Consider the following 10121-nt stretch of genomic DNA (forward strand, 5'->3'; position numbering starts at 1 on the left):
GTGGGGTAATTGAATCCAGGTGTGCTTTACCATTGAGATACACCTCCAGCCATTTTTATTTTTTATTTTGAGATAGGGTCTCACTAAGTTGCTGAGACTGGCCTTGAACTTGTAATCCTCCTGCCTCAGCCTCCCAAGTCTCGGGGATTATAGGCATGTGCAACTGTGCCTGGAATCAAACAATTTCAGAATGAAGAATGAATACAAGAATGAATGAATGGAAGAATCTAGCCTTCACTTCTCTTTGAGGAAAAGGGAGGGGTGCAGGACAGAAAGATCTGGACAGTCAAGAGGGAAGACCAGGAGGACACATCTTTACAGTACCACCCCTCGGCCACAGAGGCAGAAGCCATCCTTTTGCTGGCTCTGACACCTTGCTGACCATTAGCTCAAAGGCTTCCAGGAGCAAGTCAGTGCACAGCTTTGCTTTCTACCAAGTAGCCTTGGGTACGCTCCATAGAGTCCACAGATTAAGCTTGATTTGTGTACTCTCTTTGGGTAAGGCGCAAGACCTGGGTGGCAAGATGACTAGGTCTGATGGGATTCGGGTGGAGGTCATGGTGAGGAAAAATTGAGAACAGTGGATTGAGAAGAACGCTTTTTCACTTGGAAGTGGGACATTTTCCTTCCTCATTCTTTACATTGATTCAGAATTTCCCAAGCTCTGCAGAATTTCTTGCTTGCACCAGGCTGCTTCTCTGCAGCCCTGCAAAGTTCCCGGAGGCTGCCCGTCGTCCTGCTCATTTATAGCAAAGAACCTGGGGCTACTCTTTCAGTTCAGTGCACACTTGCTGTCTCTCTGGACTTGGATTTCCCCGCAACTCTTTGCACAGCCCCCACCAGCTCTCTGTGGTTAGAAGTCCTGTTTACTGCTTACTCCACTCACTGTTTACAATAAATAGACTGGGCCACTCGGGCTGATAGCGCTCCGTGAGCAATGTGGATTTGACGCAAGGATGAGCGAGACTGGTTGGACAGCAAGGAGTTGGGTAATAAGAGAGAATGCAGCCCATCTGCTCCCCCGAGATGCAATTTTGGTTGTTCCCACAGCATGTTTTCATTGTACAGTAGATGCAAGAGCTCCAGCTAGTGTGAGAACCCAGCTTGGAGAAGAAAAACACAGTAATGGCACGGTTCCTGCAGGACTCCCATGCTATTTTCTCAGCATTAAGAAAACGCTACAACGTCTAAGCAGCTGACCTTGTGGTGTGTCGGTAGGTTTGCACAATTCCCAAGGGTCAGATTAGCGGATGCATTTCAAGGGGGGAGATCAAGTCGACTCTGGAAAAGGCAAGACGGGAGGGCACATGTGAGACTTGACTGTCTTTTATATTCTCCCTGAGCAACTGAACACTTACAGGAGTGTCTCCAGGCAGACTTAGACAGATCTGGGTCACAGAAATGGAAGGAGCTTAATTCTCAGTAGGACATGGGAGCTGATTTTTTTTTTTTAAACTGTCATTGGTCCCTTTGCTTTTGGATATACCAGAATATATTTGGAAATACCCCTGAACTCTTCACTGTCTTGCATCAGTTTTTTCCTCCCTCTGGAAAATATTAGTGGGAATTGCTCGGTTGCTTGTTGGTAGGGAGCAATCATTCCTCATCATTTGGGGTGGAGTTCCCTGGTGACTTTTTCCCCAACCATGCAATATTCCCACATCTCCCATCTCATGTTGTAATCTCTCTGGTTACATTAAGCTTGTAGACTTTTCTTAAGTTCTTGCTTATAAAGGCAGTATTTAGAAATTGTTTATAAAGTTATTTTTAGTGGGAAGCCATGCAATGAGCTCCAATTGTCACCTTTCCAAAATTCCAGGAGACTCAAAGGGTATCCTGCTAAAATTCTAGGGATCAGGGCCAGGGCAACTCTCCTGTGGGATGCAATACTACTGCTAGCACCACCCCTAAAGTTGTCTGTCAGCCACCTCTGGATCACTGAGTAAGCCTCCTCCAATCTAAGACACGTTTTGACTGATGAACTAGATTAAGGATTAAGAGCTGTATGAGGCAGGAACTCTGATTTGATTAATGTTGAATACCCAGTGCTTAGGATAATCCTTGCCATATAGTAGATGCTCAATAAATATGCACCAAATGAATGAGTTCTTCTCCTATCTACGAATTGACCGTTTTTACTACTGATGGATTTAAGACCACCAAATAGCTGTTACTCTTGTGTTATGTGTGTGATTTTTCTCTTGTTTGTAAGGATGTGGCTTTTAAATACTGTCTTCAGGGTTATACAACATAGTGGTTAAAGTATCACCTCTGCTAATCTTTGGTTTTAGAAATCAGCATGGAGATTATCCTTAGTTGGGTTGGGGTGAGCAGTGATTGATGGAAGCTTCTAGGAAACTGATAATATTCTGGAAATAACAGGGGTGTGTTTACTTTATGAAAATTAATCAGCTGCACACTGTTGATTTGAGCACTACTCTGTGTGTGTTGTTATTCATTAAGATGTTTGTTTTCATTTTCACAAAGTAAGATGCCACAGCTAAGCTTCTAGGTTCATATCCTGGCCCATCCTTTTCTAGCTGGATAGCCTGGAGACAAGTTACTCAACATTTCTGTGCCTTCCTTTCTTTATCTGTAAGTCAGGAATAATACTACTCCTATGTCACCTGGTGGTTGGGAATTAAATTAGTCAATCTAGAGTAAATGCTATAAAAATATCAGGTACTGGTTATTTGTCTTTTAGAAGGTGAGCCATTTCAAACTGAGTTAGAAAGACTTGGAAAATATCACTGGGAATCATAAGAGTACTCCCCTGCCTCCAAGCAGGACCACCCCTAATTTCTCAAGCTCTATGTTCTTCTTAAATATCTCTTTTTACATATTTGCTTTTAGTTGCCTTCCAAAATACACAGGCCCTGGGGACCAGATAAGCTCTTAAGATCCACTGTAATATAACTTATTTTCCACATTTTTACTGCAATGAGCCCTGTTAATTACAGAACACTAGGACCAGGAAAGATCTTAGAAAATAATCTATTTGTGCTCCCCAACATGGTCGCCACTGGCTATAGGTGACTAAGGTATTTAAATCTGAGTTAATGTAAAAATATATAAAAATTTAAAATACAGTTGTTTGTTGCTGCTTGCCACACTATAAGTGCTCAAAAATGACATGGGCAGATTTAGATCATTCTATCACAGCAGGAAATTCTAGCATCTGGCATTGCTACACCAGTGTTCTTAGGACATATCTAGAAACATTGAGGTCTAGAGAGGTTGAGTGATAACACCAGTTAAGGGAAGCGCTAGACTGCAACTTAGTTTTCCTGTATCTGTGTCAACTATTTTCTACTTGGTCTACAGGTACACAGGGCCCCTGCAGGTTGTTAGTTTGTAGGAATTTGCTACATCCATCCCATCCATTATTTCTGGGAATGTAGCTTTGACAACTCCAGATTATCCGTTCCCTAATACAGTTTTATTAACTGAGAATTCCATTTCCATGTTATAGTCTTTTCCTCCAGTAATAAGCATGTCATGGGGATCCTTGTACACCAAGAGTAGAGGGTTGTAGTTAGTTAATAATAATTGCCAATGTTTATTAAGCACCTACTGCAACTCACTATTCACTAATCATTTTGTTGGAGTGACTTACATCCAGATGAGGAAAGCAAGGAGCAGAAAGGTCATGTGGTGTGCTTGGGGCAGTTGGGGCTGGGATTTGAACTCAGGTAGTCTGCTTGCAGCCCCTGTTCTTGTCTTTCTTCCTTTTTACTTAAAAACAAAACTTCAAAAGCAAGCCTCTTTAGTGACAGACGGTCTTCACCCAGTGGGTGACTGTTCCCAGGCAGCCTACCTTTACCTACATCTCCTTTCAGGGCCTCAACTTCCTCTGGGTTTGCTCCTGAGAATCCCTTGTTGCTAGGCCAGGGCTGTATGTGAACCAGAGAAGGGGAGCAGGGACATCACTTGATGCTTTGATCACAGGTCTGAGTGCCCTTTCGGGCCCTGGAGTTAAGCATGCTTTTGACAAGATGGGTTTTTACACAGATTCACTAAGAATGAATACAGAAGTTTTTTCAAGAGTAGATAGATTTAGTAGTTGTTTCCCTGGTTTGGCAGCAATTCTTCTGGTTTTCAAAAAAACATCCTTGCCCACACTTGCTGGTGAAACCACATTGGCACCTCGCTAGCAACAGGGCTGTTTAAACACGCTGTGGCTGGCACTGTCCAAATAACAGAGAGGGTTTAGACTCAGAGCCTCCTTACTGTGCGGCACAGAGTCCCTTCCAAGATTTAAATAGATGAACCAATAACATCCCAAGTTGCAATTATCTCTGTGATTTGGTCCCATCATACTATGCTATTATTGAGTTACTAGTAGTCTATGACTTCTATTATTCATGTTCCCTGGGCTTTGGGATTTGGATTTGAATTCTTTGTGCTTAACATCTACATTTGATGAAAATCCTCAGTGAAGGTCACTGACAATTTCCATAAGATATTCTGGGTCCCGAGTAAGTGGAATACAGTTTCTGAAGAAGCTTCTTTCCTGAACTTGCTGCCTCTGGGAAAGTTTGAAGTTTAAGTTGATTTTCTAACATAAATCCTATCTTCTTGATTTCCTTTTTCTTTTTAGGCTTGCAGGTCAGTCTTGGTGTGTGTTATAAAGATTAGAGGCTTTATTAACTATCCCCACTCTATCAACTCCAGCTTAACCCTCTTCACAGGTCATGGTCCCTACCTTCCAGCATCCATGGACTCATTTTAGAGCCTGCTTGCTCTCTGCTATGCCCAGTACTTCTGCACTCACTGAGTTTCAACAAACTGACAAATTATTTGGTTTTGATTGTGCTAAATAAAAAAGCCCCAACTGTCCTTTTATTAATTCATAATCTTTTTTTTTTTTTTTTTTCTTATTTCAGGTTTCATTTTCTAGGCCTGGGTGCCCAGAAGATGACACAGATCAAAGAAGGTCCCCGGTTACCAGGAGAAGCAAGATAGTCATCACCCAAGCAATGCGACTTGGACAAGAACCAGCCTAATGGCCAGGGTATGAAGTGGTAAACCAGAAGATGGGTAAGCATCCATTCCAAGGAATAGAAAGAGGATGGCAGCAGAAAACAAGTAGAAAGGATGACAGTTGCAAGAAAGCAGAGGCAGTGTGATTGACTGTCAAAAATGGGTTTAGGCAAGTGATTTTTGAACTAAGCTTCCAACTGGAGAATCCAAGTTGGAATGCCCTTTGCAGGTGACATTGCACGTCACCTAAACAGGAGTTGCCATTCAGGGTGTGCTGGTCAGGATGCCTCCCTTGTGCATACAAATTGGCCTGCAGTAGCAGACTAATGTTTTGGAATTGTGTCTACCATTTTTTAATTTAGACTCCATAAAGTCCCATGGTGTGGGTACAGTGTTAAGGTCCTACAGATATTCAAAGAAGAGGAGAATCTTCAAGAACATGGAGAAAAGGAGTCATTATTTCCAGGAAGGAAATAAAGGGTAGGGGAAACAATCATGCACAGATGAAGGGAACCAAAATTTGATTCTTCATCTTTGTTCATGTTTTGGACTGAATAATTAATCAGAGAGCCCAATATAACTGAGAAAAAGTGTCCTAGAATAAAAATCTGCCCAAAGATCTTGAAAAGGGTTAAGTTACAGTTTCACAGATGAGTCCCCAGGGAGATTAGAACCAGAAGTATCTCTGCAGAGAGCTTGGAGGACAGGACAGGGTAGTCCAGCCTGGGAACATTCCCTACCTCTTTACCTTCTCCAGGTGAGATAAGGGGCAATTAAAAGATTGGAAGTGCATGGTTATTTCAGTTTTTTTTTAAATAGTAAAACATTTATCATGGTAGGATTTTACTAAGTAGAAGCTGAGATGGACATATTCATTGCATAATTGCATAATTCTATATAGTTCTGAAATAGAGTGATATGGTACAAAAAGCATTATTGCTTAGAACAAATTACCAAGGAAAAAAGGGAAGAAAAGCGAGGCACCAATATCAGTCCATATCTCCTTCTGATCAACTTCTGCACTAGCCCCAGCAAGCTGACAAGCCAGTCTCCTTTGCATTTCTTTAGCTAAAGTTAAGCATTAGATAATCAACCTCTATTACAATTGCTAGTTTCTCAAGTGGATATCAAGGTATGACTTTCTACATACATTTAAATTCTGCTTTTCAGCTTCTGTCACAGTTCCCTAAATATGAGAAGCTTTGGGCTTAATTTTATTGATGATGATTTCATACTAAGGGCGCAGGCTCAAATAATGCTTTTCCCTACTGATACCTGTAAAAAGGTATAATTTAAGTTGATGATTGATTTTTAAGAGAAGTGGGAATGGAATAATTAATTTTTTATTTTATTAACTTTTTTTTTTTTTTTTTTTGCTTTAGGTGTGCTTTAGTCAGCTTTTCGTTATTGTGACCAAAATACCTGATGAGAACAACATAGAAGAGGAAGAGTTTATTTGGGGTTCATGGTTTCAGAGGTTCAATTCATGGTTAGCTGACTCCATTGTTCCGGGTCTGAGATGATGCAGAGCATCATGGTGGAAGGACTTGGTGGAGGAAAGCTGTTTAACTCAGGGCATGCGGGATGCAGAAAGAGGTACTAGGGACGAAATATAAACCCCAAAGGTACGTTCCAGTAGCCTACCTCCTCCAGCCACACCTCACCTACCTGTAGTTATCACCCAGTGCGGTGGTCTTCTCAAATTATTCATCCATCAAATGAATTAATCCACCAATTAGGTCACAGGCCTCATAACCCAGGCATGAGCTTTTGGGGAAACCTTCTATGTAAAACATAACAAGGTGTTCACGGATTCTAATGGTTTCCCTGGGAGTATGGAAAAATATGAAAAACTCACTTTAGATTTTAAAATTTTGAAAACCCCTGTCTACAGACGAGTCCTGTTCCCTGCTAAGTTATTCTGTTCATAACTAGACTTGTTTTGCAAACTGTGTGCTTCTACTTGCTTATCTCATGTCCTATCAAAACAGAGCCTGTGGGGACTGTTTGTGTTCATGTTTTGCCTTCCAGACTTTGATCCGGCGAAGGAATTCTTCTGGTGGAGGACACCACAAAAGAAAGCACCTATCTTTCTCAAGAGACAGAGGGCAGGCCTTCAGGCTTGCAAGAGCAGCTCACTGCAGAAGGGAGCAGCCTTAACGAGGGTGAGGATGAAAGATACTGGAGGGGAAGGTGAGACAGCCCAGGAGGAAAAACAGACATGCTTTCCTTGCCCAGGTGGAGGAGGCAAGATGCGGAAAGGCTGCAGGGGTGGAGGGCAGGGTCCAGGAGAGACAGGAGGCCCAAAGGTAAAGCTGTCACAGAGGCCGGTGGCAATGATGGTGCTTTGACAAGCTGGCCAAGTTCCTGGTCCTCTCTGAGCTGGGCAAAGCTCACGTGTGACTATTTCCACAGCACAATGCTGGGTAAGGTTTGCTCAGTGGGGTTTCTTGTTCCGTAAACCTCCTTTCAATTTGCTGTTAGTTCCTGAACTGACCAGGTGGCCGTAGTGTGGTGGAGGAGGTCCCACCTGAAACTCTGGTGTGGATGGAGGAGACAGTGTTTCAGTTCCTGGGACTTGATGACTTTCTGAGAAAGTGCTGTCATCAAATACTCCACCAAGTTCTTTAGAGTTTTTCACACGACCTTTCTAAGGGCATGCTTTTTAACCTAAACACCAGACTTAAACTAATTGGACTGTTTTAAAGTAATTCCTCTGCAGTATCTCTGAGGTTTATCTGGTGGTTATGTTGTTCATGCAATATGGCTGATGAACAACTACTCAGCCCTGAGAATCGGGACAGCGACTGCCTTTCCAGAGGCTGCGGGATGAGCTCAGACCACCCAGACACTCAAGCACACAGAGAATAAAAATATTTAGGGCAGATTTTGACACAGTAAACCATGTTCAAGCATCACAATCTTGCTTATGTTTATACCGACCAAAGACCTCCTTTTTACTCCATTCCCCCCATTTCCTAAAATGCATCGTTAAAATGACAAAATTTGGCTTAACTTGAAACCAAAACGAGACCTTTAGAATCTTTGATTTTGATGCAAACTTGACTAAAGAAGTTTTAACTTCCACTTAATATAAACATCATGTTTTCCCCCTGCTCAAGCCAAATATACCCTCCTTTCCAAAAAGTATGCATGGACGAACTCTTACTAGCTCTGTGTGTAAATATTTAACACTTGAGGGTCTCAGAACACCATGTCCTGTGGTACTCATGCATACTGGTTTACAGGCCTTCGTCACATGAACTTAGATTACAATGTTAGCTCCTTAAGGGACTGGAGTCTTTCCTTCCCCCTTTGTCTGCCCCCAAAATTATATTAATGGGGACAAAGGGGCAAGTGGGGAGAGAAGCCAAGGCAGTGTGATGCTCTTATCACTACCGTCCGATCCCCAGAAATAGAAAAACCAGCTCCCCAGAGATGCCTTCCTGCCTTCCATTCTAGAGACTGTCTGGGTCCCGGGAAATAGGACAGGGGACGTTAGAGTGAACTTGAGTTCCCCCCACAATCTGACTCCAACTTTTTAAAAATCAAGACTCAAAAGTTGACTTATGCATTTTTTAGACTAAGTTCTACTGTAGAAAAGTTTCTTGAAGAAAAAGTGTCTGAACACAGAAATGTTTATCTCTGACGGCACCAATTCAAGCTCAGAAATTACTTCCATCTTCACTTTCCAGAGAAGAACACAGCAGTGAAAAGAGAAGTCAGTCAACAGAGGCTTTTCTCCTTGACCCTTAAGTGGTGATGATAGGACAGGTTCCCATCTTATTAAAAGGAAGTGTTGGAGATATCTACAGATATTTAGGTTAAATACTTTAAACCTAGAAAGATATTATAAAATACCACTGAATGCTAAAGAACTAATATATTCTCATGGATGAAGAATATTGGTTTCCATAGATTGAACAAAAATATTTCCCTGAATAAAGTGAATTGTTTTTATTTAGATATCAAGACATAGGCAAAAAAGATCTGCCATCTCTGAGTGTCTGAATTAATTTCTAACTCTTCTTCATTCCTACGCATTTCTGCAGTATCTCCATCAAAGTCCTTAGCATACCTGTGCTAATTACCCATTCAGGTCTGCCTCACCCAGGCAACCTGTCCTTCTTGATGGTTGGGATCACATCTAGTTACTTCTACAATCTCAGTAGCAGCTAGTACAATCCAATAAATATGCAGTACATGCTTGTCAAAATTTACTGGACTGCCAGGTGCATGTGTCTGTAATCCCAGATGCTTGGGAGGCTGAGGCAGGAGGATCACAAGTTCAAAGCCAGCCTCAGTAATTTAGTGAGGCCCTGAGCAACTTAACGAGACCCTGTCTCAAAATAAAAAATAAAACAGGCTGGGAATGTGGCTCAGTGGTTAAGTGCCACTAGTTCAATCACTAGTACCAAAAAAAAAAAAAAAAAAAAAAAAGTTTACAGGACTGAAACAATAATTTCCCTGATAATTCTGTGGCTCATTAAATAAAGTGAAAGCAAGGTTTGCTCTGGAGGTTGGACAATTATATTTGCTGTTCCAGGCAGGTTGGTAGTTATCATTATGGAAGACAGTCTATCATTGCCATTTTCTATAATTTAAAAAGGAGAGCTTTAAGTGGATTCTGAAAGTAAACATACATATTCTTTAATTCTATTTATTTATTAAACATTTATTTATCTACTTAATAAAATCAATCTAGAATCAAAAAGAAGCAATAGTTGTGACTCACCTTTGTGTGATTTTATCATTTGAGTTACATTTTCTTTATTTAAGGCAAAATTATTTTTTATTTATAAGAGTATAAGACTAATAGTAAGATGGTTAGAAAACACAGAAGCGTATGAAGGAAATAAAAATTAAAGGACTCATATCAGAGACAAATATATTGTTTACCATTTGTTGTATTTCCCCCAGGTCTTTATATGTACATGAAATGTTTGGACATCACATACACACACACACACACACACACACACACACACACACACACACGGAGTTTTTGCATCCTAATCTTTTTACTTAATGTTTAGTCAGAAACATTTTTGTTTGCCCTTAAAAATCTCCCAAACATCGCATGCAATGATGACTGTTGAATAGTTGTACCATCACTTATTAGCTTTATCCTACTAGTG

The 10121-nt window shown here is 41.2% G+C and overlaps 1 long non-coding RNA gene across 2 annotated transcripts; it reads left to right on the forward strand.

The window, feature by feature from the left end:
- The first annotated feature begins 844 nt into the window (after positions 1-844).
- On the forward strand, positions 845-9478 carry LOC306664646. 2 transcript variants are annotated; one of them, XR_013764767.1, is made up of 3 exons: positions 845-989; positions 1069-1214; positions 4887-9478. It is a non-coding gene; the product is annotated as an uncharacterized lncRNA (long non-coding RNA). The 2 variants fall into 2 exon arrangements; XR_013764768.1 differs by lacking the exon at positions 845-989 and having other exon boundaries at positions 997-1214.
- Positions 9479-10121: the final 643 nt, after the last annotated feature.

The sequence above is a fragment of the Sciurus vulgaris genome (assembly GCF_902686455.1).
Source record: "Sciurus vulgaris genome assembly, chromosome: 6".
NCBI lineage: Eukaryota > Metazoa > Chordata > Mammalia > Rodentia > Sciuridae > Sciurus > Sciurus vulgaris.